We start from the raw sequence: 17,080 nt of genomic DNA on the forward strand, positions 1-17,080 counted from the left end.
TCTCAAGTCATGCTGTCCTCTCTCCTGCCACTTGGTCTTCCACATGCCACTCCCAGTGCCTAGATCTCAGCTCAGCCATCACTTCCTCAGGGAAGCCAGGCTTGACCAACTTTACCAGGTCAGTTCTTCCATCATAGGCTCTCAGAGTACTACCAGCCTCTTCTTTGTACTAACTGTCCCCATTTGTCATTTTACATTCTAGTGGAAGGGACTCATATCTGTCCTTCCTACTAGTTGGTAAGCTCCATGGAGGCAGGGCTCTGTCCTGTCCTTTTTTTTCTTTTGATAAGAAACTACATTTCTTTGGAATCTTTTTTTTAATATACATTTTTGGGGGAGGAAGAGATAATTAGGTTTATTTATTTTTAGAGGAGATACTAGGGATTGAACCCCAGACCTTGTGCATGCTAAGCATGTGCTCTGTCACTGAGCTATACCCTCCCTGCTGTGTCCTTTCCTTTTATTACCATTATATCCTTTATACCTAAGCACAGTTTTATAATAAGTACTCATTCCCAAAAAGGAAAATGAATGCACCAGAAAGGAGTTACTCAGGTCTCTGGTCCATATTTTAAAAATCATAGGGAAGAATTCTGCTGGTTTAGTTAGGGCCCATTTTACCTCAGGCCAAGAACAGGGTCTATAAGAACACAGTATTTACACCAGAGAAATGGGCAAACAAATCACCTGTTTGGATTAGAGAAAGGAATGATTCCAAATGAAGGGGAAAGGGGATAGGTACATGTAACAATAAATGTTACAATGTTAAGGCCATCTTTCATGCTTCTTGTAACCTGATTTTACCTGGAGGGAAAGAAGGAGGAAGGAGGGTTCACAATACAATTTGACTCAGGCTTGCGTGTCCTGAGAGGGGATCTGGTCCCCAAACTATTGTGTGTAATAGAGGGACCACCTTGGTACCTTCCCTCAGGGTCTATTCTCCATTCATTGTCAATAGATTATGACAAAAAGAATGAAAATTCTTTTTTTTTAATTCTTGTTTTATCCAATTTTATGACTTTGATTTAATTAAACAAACATTTAAATATATTTTAAATGTTCACTTAACTCAAAGTCCTTCCCCTTCTGACCCCTGCTGCCCTTTCTGACTTCCTCCTATTTCTCGATGCCTGAGCTCAGCCCTGCCTCAGGGACTTTGCACCACTGTTCCCTCTGCCTGGAACTCTCAGTTCCCAGATCTTGGCAAGCTTGGCTTCTGGGGAGGCCGAGCCAGCAGGGCTGCTGTGCATACCTCTGCAGTTTGTACACTGCATTAAGGTGCTGGACTAAGTGCTCAAGTTCACTTCCAGTGCTGCCCACCAAGCCGTGTGCTCTGAGGAAGAGGTGTATTTTTCTTCACCAAAGAGCATCCTGTAGCAAATCAAAGGGTCTTTGGGGTTGCATCTGGCCAGAGGGGAGATCTTTGTCTAATTTATGCACAAGCCAGGTAAGGCTAGTGGTGGCCTGTGCCTACAGGGCCTCCTCATTAGAGCTGGAAAATGCTCTCCTCTCCTGGATGATGACCCTGTGGCTAAACTGACACTGATGCTGAAAGCCATGAAGCTGACTGAGGGTGCAGGAGAGAGCACAGTGGGGCGATCCTGGATGAGAGCTCTGGCTCTGCCCGTGTCGGGGCTGTTTTGGTTTAGTCTCTTCTTCACATCGTGTACTTCATTGTTCCACAGTATATACTGAGCTCCTATTCTGTGCTAGGAAGGGGTTCATGGGGACCATGCTCTGCGCTTTGGGAAGTCAGACTAGAGAGAAGGAGATACAGGTCAAATAATCACATCGGTGACAATTAACATCAAACCATGATGCCCAGGATGGAGAAGGTGGGTCGGGTTTTGATAGCTCGAGGTAGGAGGATTGGGAAGACTTCCTTGAGGAAGTGACTCAAGCTGAGAATGGAAGGATGGATGGGTTGGAGGTGACGGGGCAGAGAAAGGGTGGGACCGGATGTGGAAGGTAGCCTGATCCAGAGAAGAGCAGAGCCCTGGGCCTCCCTCTGAGAGCAGGTCACTCTAGTGCCCTAAGGTGTTTCAAACAATGCTTTTTGGCTTTTAAGAATAACTTGTTACTATGTCATCACTGAGGCAACGTTTGCAGATCATTCTGGTAAGTCATCTTTCTGGCTGCGGAGAGCAAGACTTGGCGGTGTGCTGGAGCAGGCTCCTTTCTGCTTGCGGGAGCTGATGGTACACATCTCTGCCCAGCTCCACACTCAGTGACATAGCATTGCTAGGTTGAAATTGGTTATTGGGGGAGTATTTACACCAGAGAAATGGGCAAACAAATCAGGGCTGTTTTTTTTTTTCTCTCGAAGAGCCGATGTTAAACATTTAGTGGCATGCCACTGAGCGTGAACCCCTTCTCAGCCCTAGAGAAGTTACCCAGTTTCACAGAGAAATGTAAGTTTTCTTGAAAGGTTGGATTTATGGCACAGTGACTTGGTGGCCTTTGGATTCTGTCTGAGATAGCTGGAAAAAGAGACCGCTGTCCTACTAGAGATTGGAGTGTGATTTCTGTCACTCATGAGTGTTTCTTGGCAGTTGACTTTCAAGAAGCAGAACCTCATAAATGCTGTAACTTGAGGGTAATAGAGGTGGTCAGACTGGGCCAGTCTGCACTGCTTGCCGACTCCCTTCATGGTTGGAGACTGTTACCAGGTCCAGGGGGCAAATAGTAAGAGCACCCAAGACCTCATTTCCTCCCCTCTGTGGATAAGCAGTTGGTTCACAGCACAGGGCAAATACAGATTATGGGTGTAAGTCACTCCCCTGCTTTCTACCACCATAGTCATAGTTTGGGAGGGCTTGATGCAGATGGTGAATCTCCTGACTCCTGACACAGTCATCCTCCTCACAGCATCCCACCCAGTGCCTGGCACACAGGCCACCTCTCTCTGGACACTGGCTTTTGAATCAATGCATCCCATGAAAGAGAACTCATAAAGTTTACAGAGCAAGATCCTCTCCTCACTCCAGGCCTTTGTTTGTCCTCATGCTTGCCTTTCTGGTAGCTTCCATTTATGCTGCTAAACTCAGCTCAGGGAACTCTGAGAAGTCTTCCCTCGTCCCTGGAGACCAGGGTGCCTGCACTGTGGAGGGTATCCCCAGTTCCTGTGCTCCCAGGTCCTTCTACCCACTCCGTCTCCTGTGAGTGTCTACATCTCATTCATCCTTCCAGACCTGGCTCCCGCCCAGTGTTTGGTATGAAATATGCCCAATAAATACTTAATGTGCAAACGAGGAGCTGAAGCTAGTGCAAACAAGAACTTAGACTTCTGGAAAGATTGGAGAAAGCCACACTTAACAAGCTCCCTCAGCATGTCAGGTGTATGAATGGTAGCAGAATATGCCACCACAAAATAGGCAACTTTGGCATAAGAATTATTTTGAACTGCAGGCCATTGAAAAGAAGCAGCTACAAGAAAAGCTTTCTTCTCCCTATTTTCCTAAAAGCAGGACAGAAATTCATAGATGTGTCCTCTTCCCCTCTCTACCAGAAAGGACAGAAGTTAAGTCATTGGAAGTACCTCTAGACCCTTAACAGCTCAGAGATGACACCAGAGGAATCTGTTTAGCAAACTTTACTAACAAGACTTTATCTTTCATTAGTTACGCCATGTATTTGCCTTCCCACAATTTGCCACCCTAGAAATTCAAAGTCCTTTTCCTTTTCTTGTCACTTCTTTAAAAGTGTGTTGTTCTTTTGTTAAGGTGCTGCCTAAGCCCATGTTCTTACCACCCCTTTGAGTTATTCATCACTGGGTACTCCCATGTGTATGTGTAATGCATGCATTAATAAACTTCTGTTTCTGTCTTGTTAATCTGTCTTTTGTCAGTCTAATTTACAGGGCCCCAGATAGAGAACCTAAGAGGATAGAGAACCTAAGAGGGTAGAGGGAAGAAGATTTTTTTCCTCCTCTACACATGGTACAGTGTCCTTAAATTCTTTTTGTGTGTATGCGTGTATATATATATATATATTTTTAATTGAAGTACGATCAGTTTACAGTGTGTCAATTTTTGGTGTACAGCATAATGCTTCAGTCATATACGAACATACATATGTTCTTTTTCATATTCTTTTTCACCATAAGTTACTTGTCCTTACATCCTTACAACAACCCATGAAGTTAATTCTGTTATTTCCATTTTACAGAGAAGGAACTGAAGATCAGAGTTATTAAGTAATTTACCCAGAGTCACACAGCTCAGTAGGCGGAGCTAGTACTCAGGTACAGATATGATTCTCTGCCTTCCACACACAGTGATTTAGCGTGGGATGCAACCAGAGTACTCAACTGTGGCAATTAGAAACTGGTTAATCTTAAGATCCCTTTCTTTACCTTTTTTCCTTGCCTCTAATATTACAGCCTTCACTCCTAGGGGCCAATTTGCCTACACATTGATTCAATTTAAGCATATAGGACATGGGGGTTTATTTCTGTTGCATTTCTCACAGCTTTCCAGGGAACATTACATTACATTTGTTCCATTCATTCCAAGTTCTTTAGGTTTATGATATGAGAACATGTACCAAGAAGCTAATAGAGCCAGTGAACACCTTCTACTAAAACTGTTGACCAGTGTGAGTAGGCCTGTGGAAAGGACCCTGAAATCTGCATCTTAACTGGGCACCTCTGGTAGATTTTTTTTATTTTTTAGGTGATTTCAAGGGCGTGTTTTAAATTTTAAGGTATAATTTACAGAGTTAAGTGAATAAATCTTGTGTATAGGTAGAATTCTTATATAAGTATACACATTTAAACCTGAGTACAGCTGTCAGATCAAGATAGAGAAAAAAATTCCCCTCTAAGTGTTCTCAGAGATGACTACCACTCTGAATGTCACCGTGGACTGGTTTTGCCTGTTCTTGAACCTCACAGATACAGAATCATACAGTTTATGCTCTTCTGTGTCTGTTTTCTGTCACTCACATTGTTTTTGCAATTTGTCCATGTCGTTATGTGTGGCAGTAGTTTGTTCCTTTTTATTGCTGGTACATTCCATTGTATGACTGTATCCTAATTTATTTATGTATTCTCTTATTGCTGATCACTTAGATTGTTTTGTTCGGGGCTATTATGATTAAAGCTGCTTTGAGCATTCTTGTACTGATCTTTTGGTGAACATAGTTACTCATTTCTCTTGGGTAGTTACCTAGGAGTGAAATTGCTTCTGGCTTAAGGTTTGATTTCAGAGGTGGATGGGAGTTTATTTACCACCAGGGGCAAGAAATGCAGTGCTGAGGCAAGGCTTCCGCAGTCACTACCCAAAGGAAGAGTGCCAGGGCTGGGGCCTCAGTTGCTGATTTCTAGCTCATGTATTCTTTTTGTTTGTTTTGTCATTTGTCCTTTTTTTTTTTTGGAGTATATTTTTATTGAAGTACAGTCAGCTTACAATGTTGTGTCAATTTCTGGTGTACAGCACAATACTTCAGTCATGTAGGAGCACACATATATTCGTTTTCATATTTTTTAACCATTAGTTACTACAAGGTATTGAATATAGTTCCCTGTACAGAAGAAACTTATTGTTTGAGCTCATGTATTTTTAACAGATGATATTGCCCCCAAGGTGTTTTCTTAGGTGGAAGTGGGTGGGGAGGGGCAGAGGTATGTGGGGGGGAAAATCTCAGCTATTACAGTGGCTCCTGGCCCTGAGATATGCTGATCTACAGTAATGTCATGAGGAGAAAGAAGTATCTGACAAGGCTCCATAGGGGTGATAATGAAAACAGTTTGGGGAACACTGGTCTAGCTAAGCCTAGACTCTCTCACATCTCCAAAATCTGTAACCTAAGACAGTCGGCATGTTTTTTGGTCCAGGAGGGTAACTTGGGAATAAGCAACACTACCCAGAGATGCCTGAGGTGGAACACAGCCATGCTCCTGGGTGTGTGTTGGCTGGGCTGGGGGTACGGGGACAGCCACACTCTGAAAGGACAAGGAAACCACCGGAGTCCATGAAGACCTTGCTCTAATCAGAACAGTGGCCAGCTGGCCCAGGAGAGGAAAAGTTTCTTTTATTAGCAGCTTTTGTTGAGGGAGGAAGTGATGAATGTCTCCACAGGCCCACTGGGTGTCACGTAAGATCAGATCTTGCCTGGAGGAAGCTCTGGAACCACAATGCCGCCACCACACTCAGGCTCCTCGGCCTTCGGCACCCATTGTTCTCCTTTAACTCACACGTGATGTTTCCGCCCCAGGAGGCCTTCCCTTGTGAGCAAATGGAAAGTCAGAAATCTGGAAAGAATGAATGCACCAGAGAGAAAGCAGACATCACTGACTGAGCCACGGGGAGACACATGCAGCCCTGATATGACTCCAGGCAGGAAGAGAGGGGGCTTGGAGAGAAGTCCCTGCTTCTGGGGAGCCCTCCACCCCCTTCCTCCTGAGGGGGGTGTGGTTAGCTGTAAGAAGGGCCGCTGGGCAGTGTATCCCTTTCTTCAGCTTTCTGTACCTCCGTCTCCTCATCTGCAGAATGTGGGTAACACCTATGGCGCCTGCCTCCTAGTGTTGTTATGATGGTAAACTAGTGAATGCATGTCGAGAGCTCAGAACAGACTTGGGCTGCTGTCTCCTCTAAATGACTATTTTAAGAACTTTTAAAAATTATTTCTTGGGGGAACGTAATTAAGTTTTTCTTTCTTTAATGGAGGTACTGGGGATTGAACCCAGGACCTCAGGCATGCCAAGTACACACGCTTCTACTGAGCTAACCCTCCCCCTCCAGCAGCCTTCACTATTACTTATGATAACCGATCCCTGCCCTCAAGCTGCTCCCACACTAGGGAGGGAGCCACTTTCTAGTTTCTTACTCAACTAAAAGGCTGACAGGCAAGTATGATTTCAATACTTTTTGCCTGTACCTCTCTAGACTTCAGGCAGGGGTATTGCTGCCCCCTTGGGGTTGTCAACTTCTTCGTTGACTCTTTTTCCCCTCCCCTAGTCTCTCCCACTCAGCAGCCAGGCTCCAGAAGGGGGAGGTGGAGAAAACCACTGTCCTTGGGGTGAGGGCGGGGTATGTAGCTCGGAGGAAATTTTGATTGAGCCCGATGACTCATGAGTCACTGAACATTTGGCTCAGCAGGGTGAGGTCGCAGCACAGACAGGGACCCAAGCTGAGGGAAACGGAGCTGCTCTCACGTGAGGGACGCTCCAGAGCCAGGGCGGCGGTGGTGGTGCGCGCACCGCACACACTGCGTTCTCCCTTTCCGTGTTACTTTGTTAGAAGGGATGTGACGAGCCGGGCTCATGCAGACAACAGGTAGGATTGGTTCATCTGGTGGTTGGCATGGCTTTCAGAGGCCCTGCTTATTTGTTCTGTGTCCAGTTTCCGCAAGATCCTTCAACCTTTCTGGGAAGTCACTAGGTGCTTTATTCTAAGCATCACGGGTTGAGGTCCCCAAGAAGCAGGCTCTGCCACAGAGATTTGTGTGCACGTGATTTTACTGGGGAGTGATCTCAAGATCAACACCTGCAGTGGGGAGGAAAGGAAGCAGGATGCACAGAGGGAATGGTGAAATTCCATGCTGTCACAGCACAGGCTTCATCTGCTGTTGCCAGCTCTGGAGCTAGGATGGACCTTTACAGTGGACCCAGGGCAGGGCAGGCTCTAACCCCCAGACTGACCGCTGGATACAGGCTGCTCTGGAAAGGGCAGGGTGGCCTTGGGTGTGGTGGCTCTCCTGGGGCCAGAGCAAGCCCTGAAGATGCAGTGGTGAGCTGCTGGCTGCCAGCACTCCCCCAGCGGAGGGGGGAATGCACACCCCGTCCTGAGGGGAGAGTGGGGCAAGGGACCTCAGCATCCAGCACACTGAGCGCCGGCATTAGACCTTTCTATCTTTCGCCACTGTTCAGATGCTTCCCATTTTCTAAGACCTGCAGAGTAGAGTGACCACGGGTATAGATAGGTTTTAGAGTCCGACAGACTCACATTCAAGTCCCTATTTCTGCCATTCATTTGGCAATATTTATAAAGTATATTTCAGGTGCTGTTCAAGGCACTAAGAGTACAAAAGTGGTAACACCCCTCCCTCTGAGCTTGTATTTCATGGGTGGCAGGGAGACTCAGGCAATTAAAGAAATGTACATTTAATGTCATATATGACATATGATATCTATTATATAAATTATTATGTATGATATTGTTACATATTGTACAAGTTACATTGTATATAATGATTAGTGACATGGGAAAAGTCAGCAGGGTGTAGGCGGTAAGGGAATGATGGTGGGAGTGCTGTTTTGCTTGGAGGTCAGGGTCTTCCCTGGGAAGATGTGATGTGTGGCTGTGCAGAGACCTGGGGAGCGTGGGTTTCAGGTGGAGGGAACTGTGGTGCAAGGGCCTCAGAAGGGAGTGTGCTGCATGTTCCCAGAGCACCAGGAGGCCAGGATAGAGGGGAAGAAGGTGGAGGTGTGGAGAAGGAGGTTTCAGGAGCAGGAGATAAAATCAGAGAGGGTCTTGGCATCCAAAGCAGGCAGATCTATGGAGACAGAAGGCAGGTGCCTAGGGCGGGGGGAGAGGGGAAGATTGGGGAGCGATGGCAAGCAGAGGCAGAGTTTCTTTTTGAAATGATGAAAGATGATGAAAATGTCCTAAAATTTATTGAGATGATGGTTGCACAGCTCTGGGAATATGCTGAAAGCCACACATTGTACAGTCAGCAGGCAAGCTGTATAGTTTGTGAATTCTATCTGAAAAAGCTATTTTAAAAATCAGAGCAAGGAGAGGGTATAGCTCAGTGATAGAGTGCATGCTTAGTATGCCAGAGGTCCTGGGTTCCATCCCCAGTACCTCAGTTAAAAACATTTTTTTTTTTTTAAATCAGAGCAGTGACTGACAGGAGTCTGCGTCAGGCAGGGCCTGGGAGGCCCTCAGAGGATTGGAGGTGGGGCACTGCTGGAACGTTTTAGGCAGGGGAGTGGAATGATCAGATTTATGTTTGAGAAGAACCTCTCTGCTGAGAATGGGCTGAAGGGGGCAGGTGGGGAAGCAGGGAGATGATAAGGAGCGTCTGGCAATAATCCAGGTGAGAGGTGCTGGTGGCACCGGCAGGTGCTGGAAGCAGGGGAGTAGGTGGCTGAATTTAGACTCCCTTGGGTGGTGGAGCCGACAGGACCACTGGAGGTGGGTGTGTGAAAGAGAGGAGTCAGTGTTTTTGAGCCCTAGCTGGTAAAGTGGAGCCGCCATTTACAAGGATGAAGTCAACTGTGGGAGTGAAACATTTTGGGGAGGAAATCAGGAGTTTGTGACTATGTGCTTTTGGGAGGTCTATTAGAGGTGCCACAGAGGCAGTGGGAGCTGTGTCTTCAGTCCAGCATGGGAGCACGCTGGGCTGGAGAGGAATTCTGGGAGTTACCAGCATATTGATAGATTTTATTCTTGAGGTTGGATGAGACCCTAAGGAGGAGTAAAGGCACAGGTGATGGCCAAGTGTCTGAACCTTTGAGCCTTAGTTTTCCAAACTCTGGAAGACCTCCTGTGCATGGCTGTTGTGAGTGTTGGCAGATACACAGTGAATGAGGCACTCCATGGACAGTAGCTCTCTCCCACTGCCTTTTTTCATCTCTGAGTTCCTCAGGCAGACTTATTGTCTGCTTAGATCTTCTGCCTTATTATTTAACTTCTTTGTCCAGTTCAGTACTGAGAACTGACTGAAGTCAGCCATGCTGCTGGGAACATCAGCTACCTAACATCCTGGCTCCCACTGTCTACCCTGTCAGGATGTGCCTTCCAGTGGAGAAAATATAAAACCCCATCAAACTAATGATGATGTATGGCAGACTTCAAGGCTGTAACGGGTGCAACACTGGGCTGGGGGTGGGGAGGCATTAATTCAGATGGGAGACATTTGTGAGGACCTCACTAGGGACGCAGAACATGAGCTGGAGCTTGAGAGTCAGAAAGGAGTATTCTGGGGAAAGATGGTGGTGGAAGGGAGGGCAACCTACCATGGCTGTGGCTGAAGCACGGTGATGGGATAGAGGGAGCTCAGGCTGGCTCGAGGTCAGATTGGAGGAGTTGGGAGAGAGCACACTGTTCAAAAAACCTGCACCCATGGGCACACCCAGAACTGCTGCCCTCTGAACATGGGGCCTTTTGGTTCCTCTCACTCTTAAACCCATCTCATCAGCTTCATTGAGGCTGCCTACCGTTTTCTACCTATCCAGTCATGACCTTCCAGCTACCTCTTGTTCCCCTCCTGTGGTTCCATCACTGTAGCCCGTCTCTTGCTGGCATCCTCAACTGGTTAGCTGCTTTGGCTTTCTACTCCATCATCATATAGACTCCCAATCCTGGTCATTTCAGTAACCTCTCTCTCTTCTGTTTCAGGTTGTCCAAGTAGCTAGACAACATTTTCTTAACTGTATATTGCAGTAGCTTCAACTTTTTTTTTAATCACCAATGTCAGTTGAGCCCTTAAAAGTAACGGTCCATTCTTTCATGCATCCTTAGCCAGCTAAATTTCCCATCTTCCACTGTGGCCACGCCAAACCTTTGCTCTTCTTTTCAATTTTCTCTCTGCACAGAAAATGGAAGGCTTTCAGAAAGCACATGCTCCCTCAGATGTTTGCCTTCCCTACATGCAAACGTATCTACTTCTTAATAGTTATCTCTTGCTGCATTCAGAACCTTGTGGCTTAAAAGAACAAACATTTATAATCTTTGAGTTTGTGGACTCTGGGTGTGGTTTAGTTGGGTGCCTCTCCTTTGAGGTCTCTCATAAGAGTGCAGTCAAGCTATTGTCTGGGGGTTCAAAGACCCTCTTCTAGGGTCACTGATGTGGGCCTTTACGTGGGGCCACCTTACACATGCCAGCTGATTCCCCTAAGGGGTTGTGATCCAAGGGAGGGCAAGACAAGAGTGCTCAAGATGGAAGCCACAGTCTTTTTATAATCTAGTATCAACAGTGGCATACCATCACTTCTACTGCATTCTGTTAGACGTGAGTCGGAGATAGGGGGTGGGGTGGGGAGGGGAATAGCTAGTAGAGGGAAGGGAAATAGCTCAGTGGTAGAGCACATGCTTAGCATTCACGAGGCCCTGGGTTCAATCCCTAGTACCTCTATTTAAAAAAAAGTATCTCAAAATACATAAAAGGCTTGAATATAAAAAGTAAAAAAAAGAAAAAGAAGTGAGTAAGTCCAGCCCCACTTAAGCAGAGGGGATTACACAAGGGCATGAATACTAGGAGGCAGAGGTCACTGGGGACCATCTTAGAAGCTGCCTGCCACCACTTCTGCCTCCTTTCCACATTCCTACTCCCTGCCTGGGCTAGTTCCTCAACAGGTGCAAATGTTCCTGTCTTCTGGATGTAGCTCTATCGAGTATCCACTGTTGTTCTATTGGCTTCTTCTCAAACTTCACTCACCGAGTTAAAAATAAACCCACCCTCCACTTTGGTCTATGACCTCTGATTTGTCCCTCCTTCCCTGGCTGCTCTTCTTGAGAATGTGACCTTTATTCCTTGCATTCACTTCCACCTCCACAGCACTGCTCTGCTAAGGTCATCCTAAATGCCAGATCACATGGCTACCTTTCAATCCCTGCCTTACTTGACTTCTGCAGTCTTTAATGCTATTAACGCTTCTCTTTAGTGTCCCTTGCCTTGCTGATTTCACTTTTTCAGCCCATCTTTCTTCACTTACCCCTAAATCTGAGATTGTCCAGGCTTTTGCCCACACTCCTTGGCTTCACTCCCTCTGAACCCCGCATTCAGTACTCCCAGTACCTCCATGCTCTGCTAACTGTTGTCGGAGCTGTGAATCTTAGCCTTCCAACTCTGAGGTGAAGGAAATAACACATCTTGACTTGGTTTAAATCAACTTCAGTCTGACAGTGGGCCCCCATTCTACTGTGCTGGCAGGAAATTAATCTCAGTAATTGTTGACTGTACCCCCTTCCACCCAGGGGTGTGTCAAGGTTGGCTCCTCCTGGGAGGCCCCTCTAGGCAAAGCCACTGGTCTTTGGTTCTGGCTGATAAATGCTGAGACATTCCCTGGTCTGGCCCCATGGTTCCTTCAGGGCCAATGACCTTGCTGCTTGGAGCAAAGGGACCCTTGGTAAAGTGAGTGTCCTGGGCCTGGGATCCAGCCTTCCCAACTACACTGATCAACTGCCCTCATTGAGGACTTGTCACCTCCCTGGTGAGTTGACACAGTAATGTCCAGACCCCCGTCCTCTGGGACCTGCTGATACTTCCCCTCTCCCCAGTCCAGGGTCGAATCTCTTCTCTCTCCTCTTGTAGCTCTCAAAGCCCCCGCCCCAGGAATAACCAAGCACAGACTGCTGGATGATTGCTTTTTCACTCTGCAAGAACATCTCAGGAAAGGAACCACTCCAGGCCTGACCACCTGCTTGGAATGCAGAGGGGAGAAAAGTACAGCAAACAAAAAATACACTAGTAGTGCTGGGAGTTTGGCAGTGGTTTCGATAAATAACACCTTCTCCTTTGTGAGTTTGTAGGAGACAGATGGAGATCCAGACATTTGCTTTATTACTGATAATGCTGATTGGAGACCATGGCTTTGGGTCTGCTCCAAGAGGCTCACTCTGCAGACCACCCTACTGCAGTTCCAGGGAACCACTCAGCACCTGGAGGGATAGATCCAGACGGGGTGAGCCCTCAGGGCCTGACTGCACATGCTTAGTTCCTTCCCCAAGTGACCAATCAGATAAGCTGCCCCCCTTCCTGTTTCTCTAGTAGGAGAACCCGTCTCGTGAGGTTAGGTCCCTACTCACAAATACCTGTAAATGCAACCCTGCCAACCTGTGAAGTCCGGGCCTCCAGCCAAGGCCTCTCTTCTGGGCTCTAGGCCAGTGCGGGCATACTTTGGAGATACTGCGAGTTCAGTTCCAGACTGCTGCAGTAAGGCGAGTCACACAAATGTTTTGGTTTCCCAGTGCATATATAAAAGTTAGGTTTACACTCTACTATAGTCTCTTAAGTGTGCAATAGCATTATGTCTCAAAAAATACCTTGATTAAAAAATACTTTATTGCTGAAGATGCTAACCATCACCTGAGCCTTCAGCAAGTTGTAATCTTTTTGCTGGGGGAGGGTTTGAAACATTGTGAGAATCACCAAAATGTGACAGAGACAGGAAGTGAGCAAATGCTGTTGGAGAAATGCCAACAGACTTGCTCAGTGCAGGGTTGCCACAAACCTTCAATTTGTAAAGAGTACAATATGCGCAAGTTGCAATAAAATGAGGTGTGCCTGTATTTCCCACTGTCTACTGCACATCTCCATGAGGATGAACTTGAGGCAGCTCAAACTCAACACAGCCAAATCTGAGTTCATGACCCTTTCACCCCAACACTCCCTCTGTACTCTCAGAATTGATGGACGATACAATGTCTTCCAACCCAAGGGAAGTGGGAACTATCCGCTCCTCTTTCCCTCATCCAGTTTGTTGGCAGATCCTACGCATCCTACCTCAGAAACCTCTCAAAACATATCCCCTCTGTGCTCCCTTGGCTTCCTCCCTCCGCGTTTCTTAGCCAGACCATAGCAGGAGCCTCATCATCTCCCTGCCTTTCTCTCCCCCTCTCCCATCCACAGGTAGTGGGACTCTGCCTTTCTAGCCTCTTCTTAAACCTCTTCCTCGAATGCATCCAGTACTCCTTTCACATGGTCCTACTATAACATCTAATTTCCAGAACCTTCATCTTTTGCATGAGGTTTCCTCTGCATTGCTTCTCCCCCTCCCACCTCTCCCAACTTTTTGTCTGCCTGGAAGACTCCTAATTGTCCTGCAACATTCTACCCCAAGGTTGTTTTTCCCTAACACCATCCCTGACCAAGGCGGAAGTAGGGTCCCTCTGCTGTGCTCCCACAGTGTGAGGGAACCCAGATGTCCGCCAACTGTCTACCAGTCTGACGGGCCCTTCAGTGCAGGGACAGTTTCATTCTTGTTTGTGTCTTGGGTGGCAAACTCAGTGCCTGGTGAATGTTCCATGAACATTTATGGAATGAATGGCTTCAAGACTTTTGTCTTCCACTGGCCCCATCAACTCAGCCTGTCAGACTGATCTCATCCTTTCTTCCCTCCTTCCCCATCCCCTTCACCTGGTGACCTTGGTGCAGCTGATGGGCTCCGAGCTCACAGGGAGTTTAATGGTGCTTTCCCTCTGGTGTGCTCAGCTGGAGGCAGGAAAAGCAGGCGTCCCTGCAGGCGGTGAGTGGGCCTTGCTGGAGGAGTGGCTGCTTTTGTACATCCTCAGGGCCTCCTGCAGATCAGACTCAATCGCCTTCACTTCCTGTGCTCAGGGAGATTAGATACTGCCTAATCAACGCTGATTTTTTTTTTCTCTTCTTAATATTTGAAACTGCCGAGTACCAGTTGCCATCCTAGTGGGTGGCTTTCAGAAATCCCCTCTTTTCTGGTGTTTGACTTCTTGTTGAGTTTCAAGAAACCAATCTGTTTGGAAAGAACCTGCACTTAGAAGTTCTTTGAATTGCTGTGAAGCCCTGGCAGGAAGTGACTTGGGATCTGGGCCAGGCAGTCTTGTCTCACTCCCAGGAGAGGCAGGAGTAATTAGGTGTAGGTATGACTGGGTAGGGTGTGGCTTTGGATCACTCCTGTGGCCATTGCTCCATGTCTGGCTAGTTTTACAGGTGTAGTCTCACCTGAAATCAAGAGGATGCTCATTGAAACCAGAGAGGTTCACGCTCTTTGAGTCCTGACTGGCAGACAGCCTTGTTAGGTTCTCAGCTCAGCCTAACCTGTTGTAACCCTTAAGTAGACTGAAGAACAAGCCAGTGGAACTCTTTAAGAATTAAATGAGTTTTATGCACTTTCTCCAAATAGAACAACTGTTCTGTGTACGTTTGGAGAGGGACTTGGCGGCAGGGCAAGGACCAATTATCACCACGTCACTGGGTAGGAGGTGATCTAGGACTTCCGTCTGGCTGAGGTGACACAGACACTGGCTTCTTCGGATTCTTTGGATGTGTGTTTAGAAGTGGATGCCCATTCAGGGCCACGTGCCTTGCCTAGTGCATGATGTGCTGTTTTGTGTAGCCCCCTTAATGCTTCAAAATTAATTAAACTTCACTGTGTGCCAGGAGCTTCTGGGTTATCTATCTCTTTTAATGCATTTAGCAACTCTTTGAGGTAGATTCTGTTACTACAACTGCCATTCTTGGAAAACTGAGGAACAGAGAAATGAAGTAATTTCCTCAACTTCTCTCAGTCGGAGCTGGAATCTGAGCCTAGGCTGTCCAAATGCAGAGCCTCTAAACCACTTCTCTGTGCTCCTCTGCTGAAACAGGTCTTGATAGATTCACTTTACGGACTGGTAACCTGGAACCCAAGGTCCTACAAGCAGTAAGATATGGGAGCAGAGATCTGTCTGTTCCAAAGTCTGCAACATTCTCTAACAGCATACTGGTCAGATGGTGGATATACTAGTTTAAAAGGCAAAAAGTTCTATAAGTCTTCTTAAAAAAGAAAAAAAGGTTGCCTCCCTTCCTCAGTCCTGATTTCTGTTCCCTAGAGACATTTATTTTTAAGTCTTTAAGACTTTTCTCCCATTATTTATTCCCAGTTACTATTTTTCTCCTATATTTCTAACTAACATGCTTCCACTATGCTAGGCTCTTTGGTTTTGGATATTTTCCACTCACTGCTACTGAAGATGAGGATCTCACTATCCTACACACTCCTTCCCAGTATAGGTACAATTTGGGGCTAGTTCAATATTCTCTACTTACGTTATTATGAGTTGGTGAATATTTATAGCTGAGCCATGTGATATACTGTAGACATATTTCCTTTTTATATAACTTTTTGATTTCCCTGAAATGAATATGTGTCATTAAAAAAAATTACTTGCGTGTTCTCAGACTCTGACAGAAGTGTTCACATCCTCGCATGATGATCAAGCATATCAAGTGAAACTTCATTTTCATTTTTCTTTTCCTGGTATTTTTTCTCCTGGATCTCTTTGCTTCCTGCTCTCACTTAGATTGATGGCTAAGGAATGCTACACATCTCTTATTCTGGGAGATTAAGTTTGTCTGTCCATCCTGTCTGTAGACCCTGCCAGTCTTTTGGAATATTTTCTTGTGACAGCTTCCCTGGGAGGCTTGAAGGGCAAGTGTTTAAGGTGGCAGAGAACAAAGCACAGGGGACTAAGTGTCCACTGTAGGTACACGGATGTGAGTGGTAGAGCCTAGGCAGAACTGGGCTCTCCTGACTCAGCCCTGAGCTCCAGGCAGGAGGCCACAGTGCCCCCTGCAGCCTGGTACAAATGACCATTGCTGCTGCTGGCCAGGCCTGCCTCAAAAGTTCCAGACTCCACAGAAGGCCAGGTGGCAGGGGTTTGATTCACACTTCCAACTAAGTTCCTTCATAAATGTGAGATACGGTTGAGCACTAGACTTTGAATCATACTTCCTGAGTTTGCCGATTAGTAGTTATGCAGTTTGGAGCTGGTCACATAATCCCTGTCTCAATTTTGTTTGTAAAAACGAGAATAGTGCTATCTCATGAGGATCATTGTAGATTAAGTGCCATAATGTTTTAAAAGGCATATCCTAAATGCTTAGGAAATGTTAAACACGTATAATTATGGTCTAGAATTCCTCAGGAGATAGTAATACTTTTACTATTGAACCCCAGTTCTCTGGTATTCTTGAGTCCCTGGACCATACTGGGATATAATATGAGCCCTGTGTACAACAGAATTTTCTAAATAATTTATGCATCTCACTCGAGTGAGTCTTGGTCAGTAAGATATGCCTGTCATTCTTCAGTCTATACCCAGTCCACCCGCCAGGGATTGATTGACACCCCTTGGCCAGCTGAGGTCAGCTGACCAATACTAAAATAAATACCACCCAAACTTCCCAATTCTTGCCCTTTGTTGATTTTTGGCTTTCACAATTTTATTATCAATAGATAAAAAGATGTTAAGTTTTTTGGGGTGAGATTTCTCTGGGAGAAAGGAGTATCTGTCCTTCACCTGCTGTCTTTCCCGGCACTACCTGCTTTAACAGGTTGCATTCTAGAGCAGACTCAGTAAAGAAAGATGATCCAAATCTGAGATGAACTTTTGGG

The 17,080-nt window shown here is 46.3% G+C and overlaps 1 long non-coding RNA gene across 3 annotated transcripts in view; it reads left to right on the plus strand.

The window, feature by feature from the left end:
* LOC116279432 (uncharacterized) overlaps positions 1 to 17,080 on the plus strand; it is a 67,727-nt gene that overhangs the window by 38,946 nt on the left and 11,701 nt on the right. The gene's annotated exons all lie outside the window — the stretch shown is intronic.

The sequence above is a fragment of the Vicugna pacos genome, chromosome 15 (assembly GCF_048564905.1).
Source record: "Vicugna pacos chromosome 15, VicPac4, whole genome shotgun sequence".
NCBI lineage: Eukaryota > Metazoa > Chordata > Mammalia > Artiodactyla > Camelidae > Vicugna > Vicugna pacos.